The 12,775-nt window shown below is 34.1% G+C and overlaps 1 protein-coding gene across 4 annotated transcripts in view; it reads left to right on the forward strand.

The window, feature by feature from the left end:
• Positions 1-1,602: 1,602 nt before the first annotated feature.
• The window catches only part of CDH9 (cadherin 9), a 168,481-nt gene continuing 157,308 nt past the window's right edge, over positions 1,603-12,775 (forward strand). For 2 of the 4 annotated variants that reach the window (XM_053596494.1, XM_053596488.1), the window contains exon 1: positions 1,614-1,726. The gene's annotated coding sequence lies outside the window, so the exon portion shown is untranslated. Of the gene's footprint in view, positions 1,731-12,775 lie in introns of all 4 variants that reach the window. The other 2 variants (XM_053596483.1, XM_053596480.1) reach the window with 2 other exon arrangements.

The raw sequence follows: 12,775 nt of genomic DNA on the forward strand, positions 1-12,775 counted from the left end.
GTTCCTTTTTTCTACTTTGCAGCATTGCTTTATCTCTATTAATAAAGAGGCTTCTATAGTATGTAGTTTTATTTAAAGGAACAAGTAGACCCAGAAGAAATAGGTCCAAAGGCACCTGTGAATTTTAAATTAAGTGTCTTTGCCTCAAGAAAACACTCTTAGCCTCCATGAGGAATTCACTAAGCTGTCTTAACCACTGGACTCTATCTAGCCCTGGAAATATTCATGGAGCTTTATTTCTTCCTTCTCTTTCCTTATTTAAAAGGTGAACAAAATAAAGTTCACCCCCTTTGTCCACTTCCTACATTTCACACCTATAAGGATTAAAACCATTCGCCTCATGTTCAATCATCACCCTTTAGAGCTAGCACATTTTATTTGGGGATATGTAAAGTCCTGTTTTCTAAGCATGTGTTTTCTCTTTTCAGAAATGAATTACTGTAATGCCCAAGCCTCAGATAGGAGCCTTTATTATCTACCCTTCATGGATAACTTCACCAATGGAAAGAAAAAAAATAAGTGGCATATTTTTTTCTATTGTCAGTTTTTCTTTGAAGCATCAAATAGGATATTGATATTTTGGGGCACTTAAGCTATTTACTTGCTGTGACTTAACGAGCCGTTATAAAATGAGCCATGTTCCCACCGTGCATTTCATACAACTATTACTAGGACTTCTTTTCGGAAGGCTTTATCTGCTAATCAATACCTTCCTTATTGTGCCATTTCCAGAAGTACTGAAGAGACTTCGCTTTGACGTTGGCTTTGATTCTGCTTTGGTTTACCCTATCTAAAAGTTGTTCAGTATACAAGGATTCTAACAGGTGGCTGGTTTAGTTTTTGTGATGTGGCCACTATTATTTGGGGGTTATTTTTGGATATTTCCAGGGAAGGTGAAAATTCCTCAATTGCATTATTAAGTAAAAAGCAAAGAGTTCTAGAAATTTGAAGTTATACTTCAAGCTATTCTCTTTGCTGAAAAGGAACATGTCAAGATATTGCTTATTAAGTGCTCTAAAATGTGGTGTTTTTCAAGGATTATTTTAGATTATAAATTTACAGAGATACAGGTAAAAATTCACCATTATCAATGGCCGATCCAATCTGGATGCTTCCTCTCCCTTTTCTTGCACTTGGCATTTGGACACGGAATTGAAATAGGTAATAGTGAATTCTGCAGGGGCTATCCACCAAATTCCTTTTCAGCAGCAGCACTCTCCATGTGATACAAATTTTCTACAGATGATTTACTGGTTTCAGACATGCTGTGACCTTTTTCTCCCCATTGCAAACAGATTAAACAGAGCTGATTAACAGAGGCTAAAAGCACGGGGTTGTTTTCTCTTATGAGGGGTCTTTGACAAAGCCCTCCTGTCTGTCTTCCCATTTCATTTGCTTGCAAATCACTGTGCCCAAAGAGGTCTTCACTCCCTCCACCCCAACCCGGGAGCCCTGCAGCGCCATCAGCGGCAGTATCTTCCTATTTGAGGGACGTCTCTTATTTATCAGAAACGCTGAATGGAAACCAATCAGATAGAGAGATCCTTGGGCTTCAGCTTCCTGCCTGTCTGAGTTAAAAGTGATGCTGGAAGAGAGAGCTACACTGAGATGCATAAAGATTCAGCTGTGAAGATACTATAAAAAGAAAAGAGAAGGACCGAGACAGAAGCAGCGAGGGGATTGTCAGTGCTGAGCAGAGCTAAGCTCAGTTCCATTGCTAAGCAAGGTAAGTGTTGTTTACTTTGCTTGACAATATGAGCTGTTCCATTTTTGCTTTCTTATAATGAAGTTGTACAAATATTGCTTTTCTCCTAGTTGCCATATCTTGCTCACTCTCTCTCTCAACATTTGGAAGCATGCAGGAGTACATTTTGCAGTATTGGAATAAAATATTTAAATACTCAGTGACAAAACTTGCAACATTTGTTTCTTAATTTTACTTTTCAAAAACCTGATACCTAGCCAAGTTCTTTTTATAGTCCTCGAAGTCCAGTATGTAATATTGTCATAAAAATAAAAAACTTCATGAATTACTTGTATGTTAGTGTATTCAGCCATACTATTATTGTATTAATTGGAAATTGACTCTGTTTTTTTTTCATAACTTTTTGTAAATAATTGGAGTCAGAACTGTTAAAAATGAAGATACCTTTATGCATAATTTAATAAAAAGTGTTTTCTTTATTGTCAATATTGAAAAGAAAACAAATATGAATAGTAAAAATAACACACTTACTTATTGAAGGGAATTGGATGTGGGTTAAAGTGACCACTTTACCTGGGAGGGGAGATTCCTTTCCATGCCTGTGGTTCTCACTCTGGTCAGCACTCAGAACGTGTATGTCTGTTGGCTATAAACTGCTTTCTAGTATCGTAGGCAAATGTTATCTAAATACACTTAATCTTAAGGTTGTGAAGAAAACCACAGGAAAGAGAGAGTGTTACGAAGCAAATATTGGCATATTTTTCTTTGCAGTGATATGTACAATGCATTGCTTTGATAGAGCATTGTTTTGTTTTGTTTTGATTTCATGCTCAATATAGCCATGCACATCAATCAAATTTTTGCAAGCACAACGGTCTCAAAAAAAGCTTAAATTTTAACTATAACGATCACAAAAATTCTATAGTATTTCCAGGTAGATCCTGTTAGCAGGGTGAAATGCTCAGACTCTGTTTGAAAAAACAAAGGTGCAATAACAGGAAAGTTATCCACTGTAGGGGATAAGTTTACATTTCTTTGCATCATCAACTTTTTGATGACGATATAATGAACTATATATTCAAGGAGAAACTGGTGTTTGCTATTTCTGGACATGTGTTATATCATTTGATGTTTATGCTGAAGATAACTGAGATTACTAGTAAATATTTTTTCCATAAGGTTTCTGAAATCTATATAGCTTGGGGAATGATTGATTTTGTGACATTATAACTTTTGCACGACAGGAGAGAATCTTCATTTGGCTCCTTTTGCTTTATCTATGAAATTAGAAGAGTTACCCATCTCCAGCCACAGCTGATTAAGAACGAAATTGATCATTAAAATGCTCTTAACTTTGTAGAAATCTCCTTCATTTAGTAGAGGATTAAGCCTGTTGTCAGATTCAGGCACTAGTTCATTGCCTAAACAATGCTATGTCAAGTATGGCAAGGATGGAATGCCTTTCTGTAACTGTGTAACCGGTTAATTCAGGTTTGAATGGTAGATCTTTGCAAAGATAAAGAAAACGAAATAACATGCTATTTTAGCATATGGCATCAAATAACTTGGGCAGGACACAAGTAATATGCATTTGTAATCTTGTCATAAAACATATTAGGGATTCCACTAAAGTTTTTCCGAATGAAGAATAAGTAAATAATTACCTGTACTTAATAGATAATATACTGACACGTGGAAATATGATGATCTCTCTATTTATGTGTTTTGAAAATTACAGAAAATGTCAGACAAGCACATGTTCTGAGCAGATCTATTTCTGGCAATAATGAATATAAGCATGTTTTAGAGAAAGCAGACAGTAGCATTAGTTTTAGAGTAATTCACTAAGTTTAAGTCAAACGTATTTGGTAGTAGTAATAAAGAAATAGCTACATAAGATAACATTATTTTCTAGGACTGAAAACTGTTATTTTGTCACTGCACTATATGAGAGCTCTAAAAATATTTGATATGGTTTACATAGTTATGCCACCATGATTACATTCATTGCATAATTGACATAAAAATGTCTTGTGCCACTGTGTGTATTAAGATCACAATGTCATAGTTGATTTTCAAATTACTTTCTTAAATCTTGTGTTGCTAGGATGATAAATTTATGTTGGTTCAGAAGCTCTTCTGAATGTCACCTTGCATGAAGAGGTTTCATTTGATATTTTCCTGTACTCCCTCTGCACGCAAAGCTTAGCCAGTGCAGTGCCCCTGCCATGGCACATTCACCAATGGGATTTTATGAATATAATAATTAGAGATTTATTTTTCTACTGGCTTATCTCTCTTTAGGCGTCAACCTTGATCTAATGCAGATAGTCCTTTCTACAATACTTCTATAGGGTATGGGTGCATAAGAATGCTTTAGAGAATGCTTTAAAATCTATAACATAAAATATGTAAGTAATGCATATTATATTATATATAAGAACGTATAAATTAAGGTAAAAGTTAATTTAAAGAATACATGAGACGAGCCATGAATAAACATTGGTTGTAACTTACTCTCTATGAAAGTGAACAAACTAGATGGATCATTATTTAGCATTAATAAAGATGCCTCGATGTAACTTATCCCTAGTTTGCTATATACTTTAAGACCTATTTTGTTAACTAAAAACACATTTAAATATAATGGAGAAATAAGATTACATGTGAAAATTTTGTGATAGAAAAAATATCCAAAGTAATACTTCTCATTTCAGATGCATGCACACACACACACACACACAATCGATAGCATTATTAATTGTAGAGTAATTTTGGCTCATAGTGAGTTATTTTCTAATAAAAACTCTATTTAGTTCCTTGAGTATTTTTCTTCGTAAATGATCTACTTTAACTTAAGTTTTCTTAAGGAAGAAGAAAGCATAATGAATGGGACCAAAAGGACATAGGTTTAAAATAAGCTTTGCTCAGTTTTACCCGATGCTAAATTTATTGATATGATCATTTTTATTGTAGAACAAAAGATATGCTTTACCATAAAGGAATTTCTTTGTTTCTTACATATTTGTTTTCAGACCTGAATTGTCTGAAAGTGTCTGAATTGTCTTCAAACTTATCCCAAATAACTTTCTCAACATGTATTTCATTATCTTCTTTAGGTGTTTACATTAAATCATAGAACTTTAGAAAAGGAGTTTTAACTACTTGCAACTCTGATTTTACACAGGAGAGAGATAAAGCTTAGAATGTTAGTTTACATACACCAGACTATCAAGTGATATATTAAAATTATATTACACCAAAATATATCATATTAAGTCATGAAAATCAGAACAGGAGTACAGAGGGCTAGGTAGATAGATATCGATCAAGTTGAAAACAATGAGTTGTGGACTGTTTTAAATATTCTGAAAAAGTTTTTCCTGTTAGGATTCAATTTCCTGTGTGGAACCACCATTATCCTCATTATTAAAATATTGTAAGGCATGCACAGTGAGGAGGGTATCTTTATAGCACTTTTATACATTTCCAAAGCACACCTAAGATGCCCTAAATGTTGCTCTAGTAAGTCACGGTCTTATAGCCACATTACAAATGCAAAGTGCCTGAATGAAAGCAGAGTCTCTGGAGCCCAACCAAAGGATTCTACATTAGCACTACCAAGAAACACCTGCCCAGACATTAAAGTCATGGTAATGGATATTATGCGCAGTGAAGGGAAAATGGAAACATCATGAGGTGGTGTTGTTGCTAGTTTAAATGTATGTGTGCCACTTTATATATTTATTTTATTAGTTTTTAGCAAGAGGTGGGGAAAAGGAAGAGAGCTGAATATTTTCTTAAAGTGATATTCAAAGTTTTTATCTTTTTTATTCCATTAATTTAGCGAATTATAAATCAACTGCAGGAGGAATAAGTGTTCTTATATCTTCTATTTCTCAAAATGCACAAGATAATTCTTGGTCTATCTATGAAATCAGCAAAACACCACAGCACATGAATGTTACATAAATATGGCCTGAAAGCCTGGCCCTCAGACCAGATTTTGAGATTGCTGCTGTAGTTCTGAAGAGTATGGATGACTTCATTTTATTTTTTTACTCTAAACACTAATTCAGCTTACAATAAGAATATCAGTAACTAATAGTTATTAATTAAATTTAGAGCATATGTTTTAATATGTTCACAAATACGTTGAAAGAAACAGACATATATGACTTAATTTATATTGGATATACAATGTTTGCCACAGTTTGTGTATTCTTAATAGAATACCCAATGCATAATGGGCTTTTCCCTCATATTTAGTGAAACAGGCACTTAGGAAATTCACAAAACAAGAAACAATATTTACAGGATGCCGGCGTAAACACTGGGTATAATGACGTGTAGTCTAAACAAATGGATACTAATACTTCACTCCCTGGTCAAAAGACATAATAAAAAATATATAACATAAAATACAGTGCTTTTATAAAACTTGGATACCCATCCTAAATGTTCTCTAAGGGAATTTTCCCCCAATCAAGCAAATACTTTATTATTTATTTTTTTCTACCAAAGCAGTTTATGATACTAATTTTATATGTAAATGCCTAAACATTTTGTAAAGTATACACATCCTTTTGTCATAAATACTTTACACCATAAAGAATACATGGGAAATTCAAATATCTTCTCTTTTAATTCAATGACAACTGAGCAACAGATGAAACATCTGAGAAAACTTAACAGTTCAAATTACAGAGGAACATCTCTCTGTCTGTATCTTTATATCATCTTTACATTTGCATATTTTTGTGTATCTCAATTTATATTTCTGTGTATCTGTAGCTACATCTGTAGGTGTGTGTATTCCAAAAATACATACGGAAAAATAGAAAAGAATAGCACAATTATTTCAATGTGTAAATTCATTATAATCTTTAATTATTACAGAGGTATAACACTTACAAAGGACACTGAAAATAGTCTTGTTGCCATTATAGATGATATATGATAAAATAGCATTAGAACTACTTTATTTTAGAAACCAGTTAAAGTCATTTATACTCCTTGTGCTATGTTTGATTTGGATCATTTTGTATTAAGAATAATTAAACATTCATTGTTTCAAATGTACATAGAAACAATTGTTTTCAATTCAATGTTCATAACTATTGGACACTTCTTAAAAATATAATCTCTTTATTCTTATGGTGGGGAAATATATCAAGCAGGATTCAAAAAGCTACCTCAACCATGTTTAGATTAAAAAAAGATAATTCTCACTAGAAAATAAAATCTTTATAATTTCACGTGTTGTATTTAATACAAAACACATTAACTACATCATGGAATTGTAAATTATTTATTTTGCTACTTTCCCTAGGGGAGGGTCAATAAGCACTTAATATATATTGTATTACTAGGTAAGTAAACAATTTTCTTGATTGCAAATGTGCGTTACATTAAAATTATGATTCTAAGATTATATAGGATTGCCTTTTAGCTAATAAGATATATACAGTACTTGATAAACAGTGAAGAATAAATATTTGCATTATTTCTAATTCTTCAAGAATAATGTTATAACTTATCAATCGGTGATAAAAACAACTATTCACATATAGACAAGGTTTTGAAATAGGATTAAGTATTTGAAGAGAGAGAATAGTTTTGCCTTTCCTAAATCTTGCCAGTTTAGATGATGTGACAGTTGAAATATGGCTTCAGTTCAGCTCTTTTTTGAACATAAGAGCGTTAAATAAAATTTAAATATATATTTCTCACAACACATAGTTTCCAAGGACTAAATAATAAACATACCATCATAATAATGAGTATGCTTATGTTATACAAATCATTTTCATCCTTTTTTGTTTTGTTTAGAAATCAGAATCTTGATAATAATGAAGAATATTATATTCATCTGTGATAAAGAAAATTATCTTTGACCAGTTTAAAATGGGTTGTTTTATTAAAATATAAAGAGTTAATATTAACAGTAAACTGACCTTTAGAAAAAGTGTTTGTTGAATACATGACAATGGAGAGTTTTTATCAATAGTATCTCTCTACATCTATACATTTATCTCTGTTTAGATGGATGAATATGGAATGTGTGTGATGTGTTTTGAGCTCATAAGTTTGGATTGTTGACTGTGTTAAACTTGTTTTTCAGTAGCTAAACAAACTTTGGAAATCTTATGATTTTAGAAAATTCAGAGGAAATTGTTCGGATAAAGCTTGAAATAAGCAAATATCCAGAAGGTACTCTTAGTTTATAAGTATTTACAGCTAAGAAATGAATATTGAAACTTATAGCAGACACCGAACGGAAAAATGAGGGAAGAGGAGAGCAGTGAGGACCCACGGCGGACTTAGGAGAGGAGTCACACAACAGTTCACACTCAATAATGATCCGTGTGCACCTTCCACTTCTGCCCAAACTTGCTGCATACAAGTTTGTTGGTTTACAGGTAAAGCATTGACTCTGGGATCACCATGGACATGAGGAGTCTTTACTGTCATACCTAAGAGTAAATTGCATTTATTGAAGACTCTCATTTTAATTGATCTTTAAACATATTCAGGGAGTAATGAAATATGATTTCATAGTAAAATGCCACTTACCTAGGTTTTACATCATATTTCAATGACTACATTGTGCTCTTTAAAATATAAGAATATTTAGCTTACCAACCTGTGTGAAAAGAATGCGAGGAAATTTTATCCCAGATTACAAATTCTATCCAGTTTATAGTTTTGGAGAAATGTATCCCGAACTACTTTAAATTATGAAAGATGAATTTTATTGGACATTTTGAAAAGAAATTATTTGATCATTATAATATTCTATACATGTTCGTACAACACAGTGGCTTTCAACACGAGAGATATTTTATAAACTATCAGTGATACATAACATCATTAAAATTCCAGTTGTGTATCATTTGTTCCAATGTAATTACTTGAAGTTTTATTTATTTTCCTTTCTCAATTTTTGACTTAAACAGACTTGTATGAAAAATGATCTTTAATTAGCTTCATCGCCAGAAAAATTTTAAAGTATTAATCTAATCAACTTGCAAAGAGCAGATTTTCAATGAATTTTAGAATATAGAAAGAAAGCATAGAAATTAGGGTTGCAGAATGTATTTTTAGAATTTAGCATGTGATTAAAATGTTGTCAATGACATATATATTAATAAGATATATCAAATCATATACTAAGCATATCATTGCATATGAATATGTGACGAACTGATGAGTTACTGTTTTTATTTTTATTTATTTATTTATTTATTGAGACAGAGTCTCCAGCTGTTGCCCTGAGTAGAGTGCTGTGGCGTAACAGCTCACAGCAATTTCAAACTCTTGGGCTCAAGGGATTCTCTTGCCTCAGCCTCCCAAGTAGTTGGGACTACAGGTGCCCATCACAACGCCTGGCTATTTTTTTGTTGTTTCAGTTGTCGTCGTTGTTTAGCTGGCCCAGGCCAGGTTCGAACCCACCAGCCTGGGTGTATGTGGCTGGTGCCCTACCCACTGAGCTACGGGTGCCCCCAGAGTTACTATTTTTAATAAGCTACGTGCATGTTGTGCTGGATGCATTCCACGCATTTACCTGTGAATATAATCTGTAAGGTAAGGTATCTTCTTGTATCCTTTTTCTTATGCTTTTATTCTAAATCATTTGGTGGCCAAAATAGAGTTTTTTGAAGTTGTAGGTTGTTTGCTACTTTCTAACAAACTGAACTCAAACCTATGGCGATTCATAGAAAGTACCCAGCAGGTTGGTCTTTTTTGTGCAGTGTACTGTCCTGACTTATTCCTCGCTTTGCTTTTGAGAACTTGCGTTTTCTGACCTTTGTGGCAGTTTTCGCGTTGCTGCTTCTTTTGCTGCTTTGTTTCTTCAACCTGGTTCATTCTTCTCCACCCCACTCCTCCTCCCCCTGGGAGATAGACTATAACCACAAGTGCCTATCCTTGTTAACGTAGCTTCCCTTCTGAGATAATACAGTTAATTGTAGTAGAAAGTGGCTTTTCCAAGATGAGAAACTCTTAAGATGTGGAGTTAACCCAACTCTTAACCCCACATCTTAAGAGTTTGCCAATATATTTTATGACGAGATTTAGAATCTCCTCTCAGGGAGATGCCTGTGGCTCAAAGGAATAGGGCGCCGGCCCCATGTACTGGAGGTGGCAGGTTCAAACCCGACCCCAGCCAAAAAATGCAAACAAACAAAAAATAAATGAATAGAATCTCCTCTCTTCTGCTCCACCTGTCTCCTGATTTTTACTTCCTGACTTACAGTGGGCTTTACAGGGAATTTAGTATTGCCAAGTTCACAATTAATGAAGGAAGATAAACAAAGCAAGTAGGACTTCTAGTGACAGAGTTGTGTGTACGTCTGTAAGTACAGGAATGCAGGCCTGCAGGGACATCGTATAGCTGCATGGAAATTTTGGAGAATTGTTAATAAAAACTGATGATTGAGGGGTTGGGTGAGGGAAGATGGAAATTGGGAAAATGTTTTTATATTGACTGCTTCTCCTCAGGAGCCCAATAACTGATGCAACTAACTTTTCACATTAAGAAGTTTGTCTCGCAGCTCATGCCTGTAATCCTAGCACTCTAGGAGGCCATGGCAGGAGCATCTCTTGAGCTCAGGAGATGAAGACCAGCCTGAGCAAGAGTGAGACCCTGTCTCTACTAAAAATAGAAATATTAGCTGGGTGTTGTGGTGGGTACCATGAGTCTCTGCTACTCAGGAGGCTGAGGCTGGAGGATTGCTTGAGCCCGGGACTTTGAGGTTGCTGTCAGCTAGACTGAGTAATCATGGAGTTCTATCCCTGGTTTCAGAGAGAGACTCTTTCAAAAACAAAACAACAACAGCAACAACAAAAAGTCTCATGTCCCATGACCATGTGTTAGAAAGGCAAGCCCATCTTATAGCTTGCAGAAGTAGGCGATGCAACGCTTTCCATAATGCCACCACTGCCATGTGCTGTGCTAACTGTGTGCAGGTGTGTGGGGAAGTCCATTCAGAATTCTGTAGAGGCCCTCCATTTTCCTTCCTTTTAGACTCAAAATCATGAAACATATCTTTAGATTATTTGTAATAATTCATCCATCCATTAGTTGATTATTTCATGTTCTTTTTTTTTTAAATTTACTTCTTACTTAACACTTACCGTATGCTGTGGTGAAGCTGCACCACCCGCTCTCTGGGGCAATTACCTTCACGTGGAGACCTCTGTTTTCAAACAACTTTGATTAGTGATTCCTCCCTTGCCATGGTGAGAAAATATCTACTTGTAAATTTCTCTCTCTCTCTCTTTCATTTCGCCTATATAGCTTGGATCTAATCTTTATTCCACCGTTATCTAATGGCATTAAATTTATTCAAATAAAATTAATTGTGTCCAGTCTGTATTAGTTCTCTCTCTCTCTCTCTTTATTTTATTTATTTATTTATTTTTTTTTTTTGAGACAGAGTCTCAGGCCGTTATCCTGGGTAGAGTGCTGTGGAATCACGCTCACAGCAACCTCAAACTCTCGGGCTTAAGTGATTCTCTTGCCTCAGCCTCCCAAATAGCTTGGACTATAGGCACGCACTACAACCCCCGGCTATTTTTTTGGTTGTAGTTGTTATTGTTGCTTAGCAGGCCTGGGCTGGATTTGAACCTGCCACCCTAGGTGTATATGGCTGGCTCCCTGCTGTCTGAGCTACGGGAGCCACCTGTATTAGTTTTCTCTTCAGTAAAACTGAAATCTCACACTGCTTCAGTGTCATGGGTAACATTTTTTATAGATCATCCTACCTCTCTAGTTACTGTGTGAAGTGAATGCTCATTTGATATTGTTCCTAGCATTGAAATCAAGATACTTAACGTGAAATAAAGAAAACAAGGAGTATAACTATAACTTTTTCTAAAAATCAGCTTCTCAAACCAGTTCTAGGGGGAGCTATTATTACTACTCACTGACTCTAAAAGATATATGAAAAAGTGTCTTTATGATTTGTAATTATCTCTTTTAAAATAGGATCTTGTCAAATTCTGAGAAATAATATTTTTTCATATCTTACACTGGTCTTTTTTTTCTGTTTAATCCTTGGACCATTCTTCTAAAATTAGGAGAAACTCAATATTTCTACCTTATTTTAATGATCTTTAAATTGTCCAACTGAACCACAATTCCTTTAACTACAGATATATTTTACAAAATATAAATTTCTATCTTAAGGATCTGTCCAAATAATCTTCTCTCTCTTATCCCTATTAATATCCCATCATATCCAGAAATAAATCCATACTCGTCAGCCTTGAATTCAAGTTTTTGATAATTTGTTCTCTTCTATATTTTATTTTTTCTGGTATATTTTCATCTTAAAAATACAGTGTTTCATTTTCATCTACAACCTATTACCTAGAAATGTACTTGGAACATAGTATTTGTTGAAGAAATACTGGAGGCATTTAATCATCTCCAAATTCACTTTTAAAATTTCTCTAGTCAAAATAGAAACCATGTTTTACGGAAAAGGCTTATTTTTGCTCAACTCCATGCCCCTTTTTATATTATTTCCTATTATTGAAATATCATTCCTTACTACTACCACATCATAACAGTAGCTATCACATTAAATAGTATGTCAAACTTTATGATATATACTAAATTCAGGAAACAGGGCCTGGAATCTTTATTTTTACTAAGAAATATCAGATTCTTTGGCCACAGAACATTTGAGGACCATGGCCTTAAAATGTCTAAAGGATAGGTTTTAAATGGCCTGAACAATTGTGAACTTTTTATACAAATATTGTATTTATGATTTAATGTGAGTTTACCAAAACAAAATCTGTAGCTTTCATGTTACTCAGAGAGAGGTTTCATGTCCCTCCAAAAATGTATGAAGTGTTTAACAGTCTGTAAATCAAAATATTTATGCTCTACAGCACGATTTGTCAGGATAAGAGCAAACGTGAACTAAGCTGATGACATCAGTAGACCCACAGTCTCTTCCCAGCTCCTACATTAGCTTGTTCTGTTTTGTTCAGAGGTTATCTTTACTTGTGGAAGCCGATAGTTGCATATAGAACATGCAATAAACAAAAATTTTA

The sequence above is a fragment of the Nycticebus coucang genome, chromosome 1 (genome assembly GCF_027406575.1).
Source record: "Nycticebus coucang isolate mNycCou1 chromosome 1, mNycCou1.pri, whole genome shotgun sequence".
In the NCBI taxonomy this organism is placed as follows: Eukaryota; Metazoa; Chordata; class Mammalia; order Primates; family Lorisidae; genus Nycticebus; species Nycticebus coucang.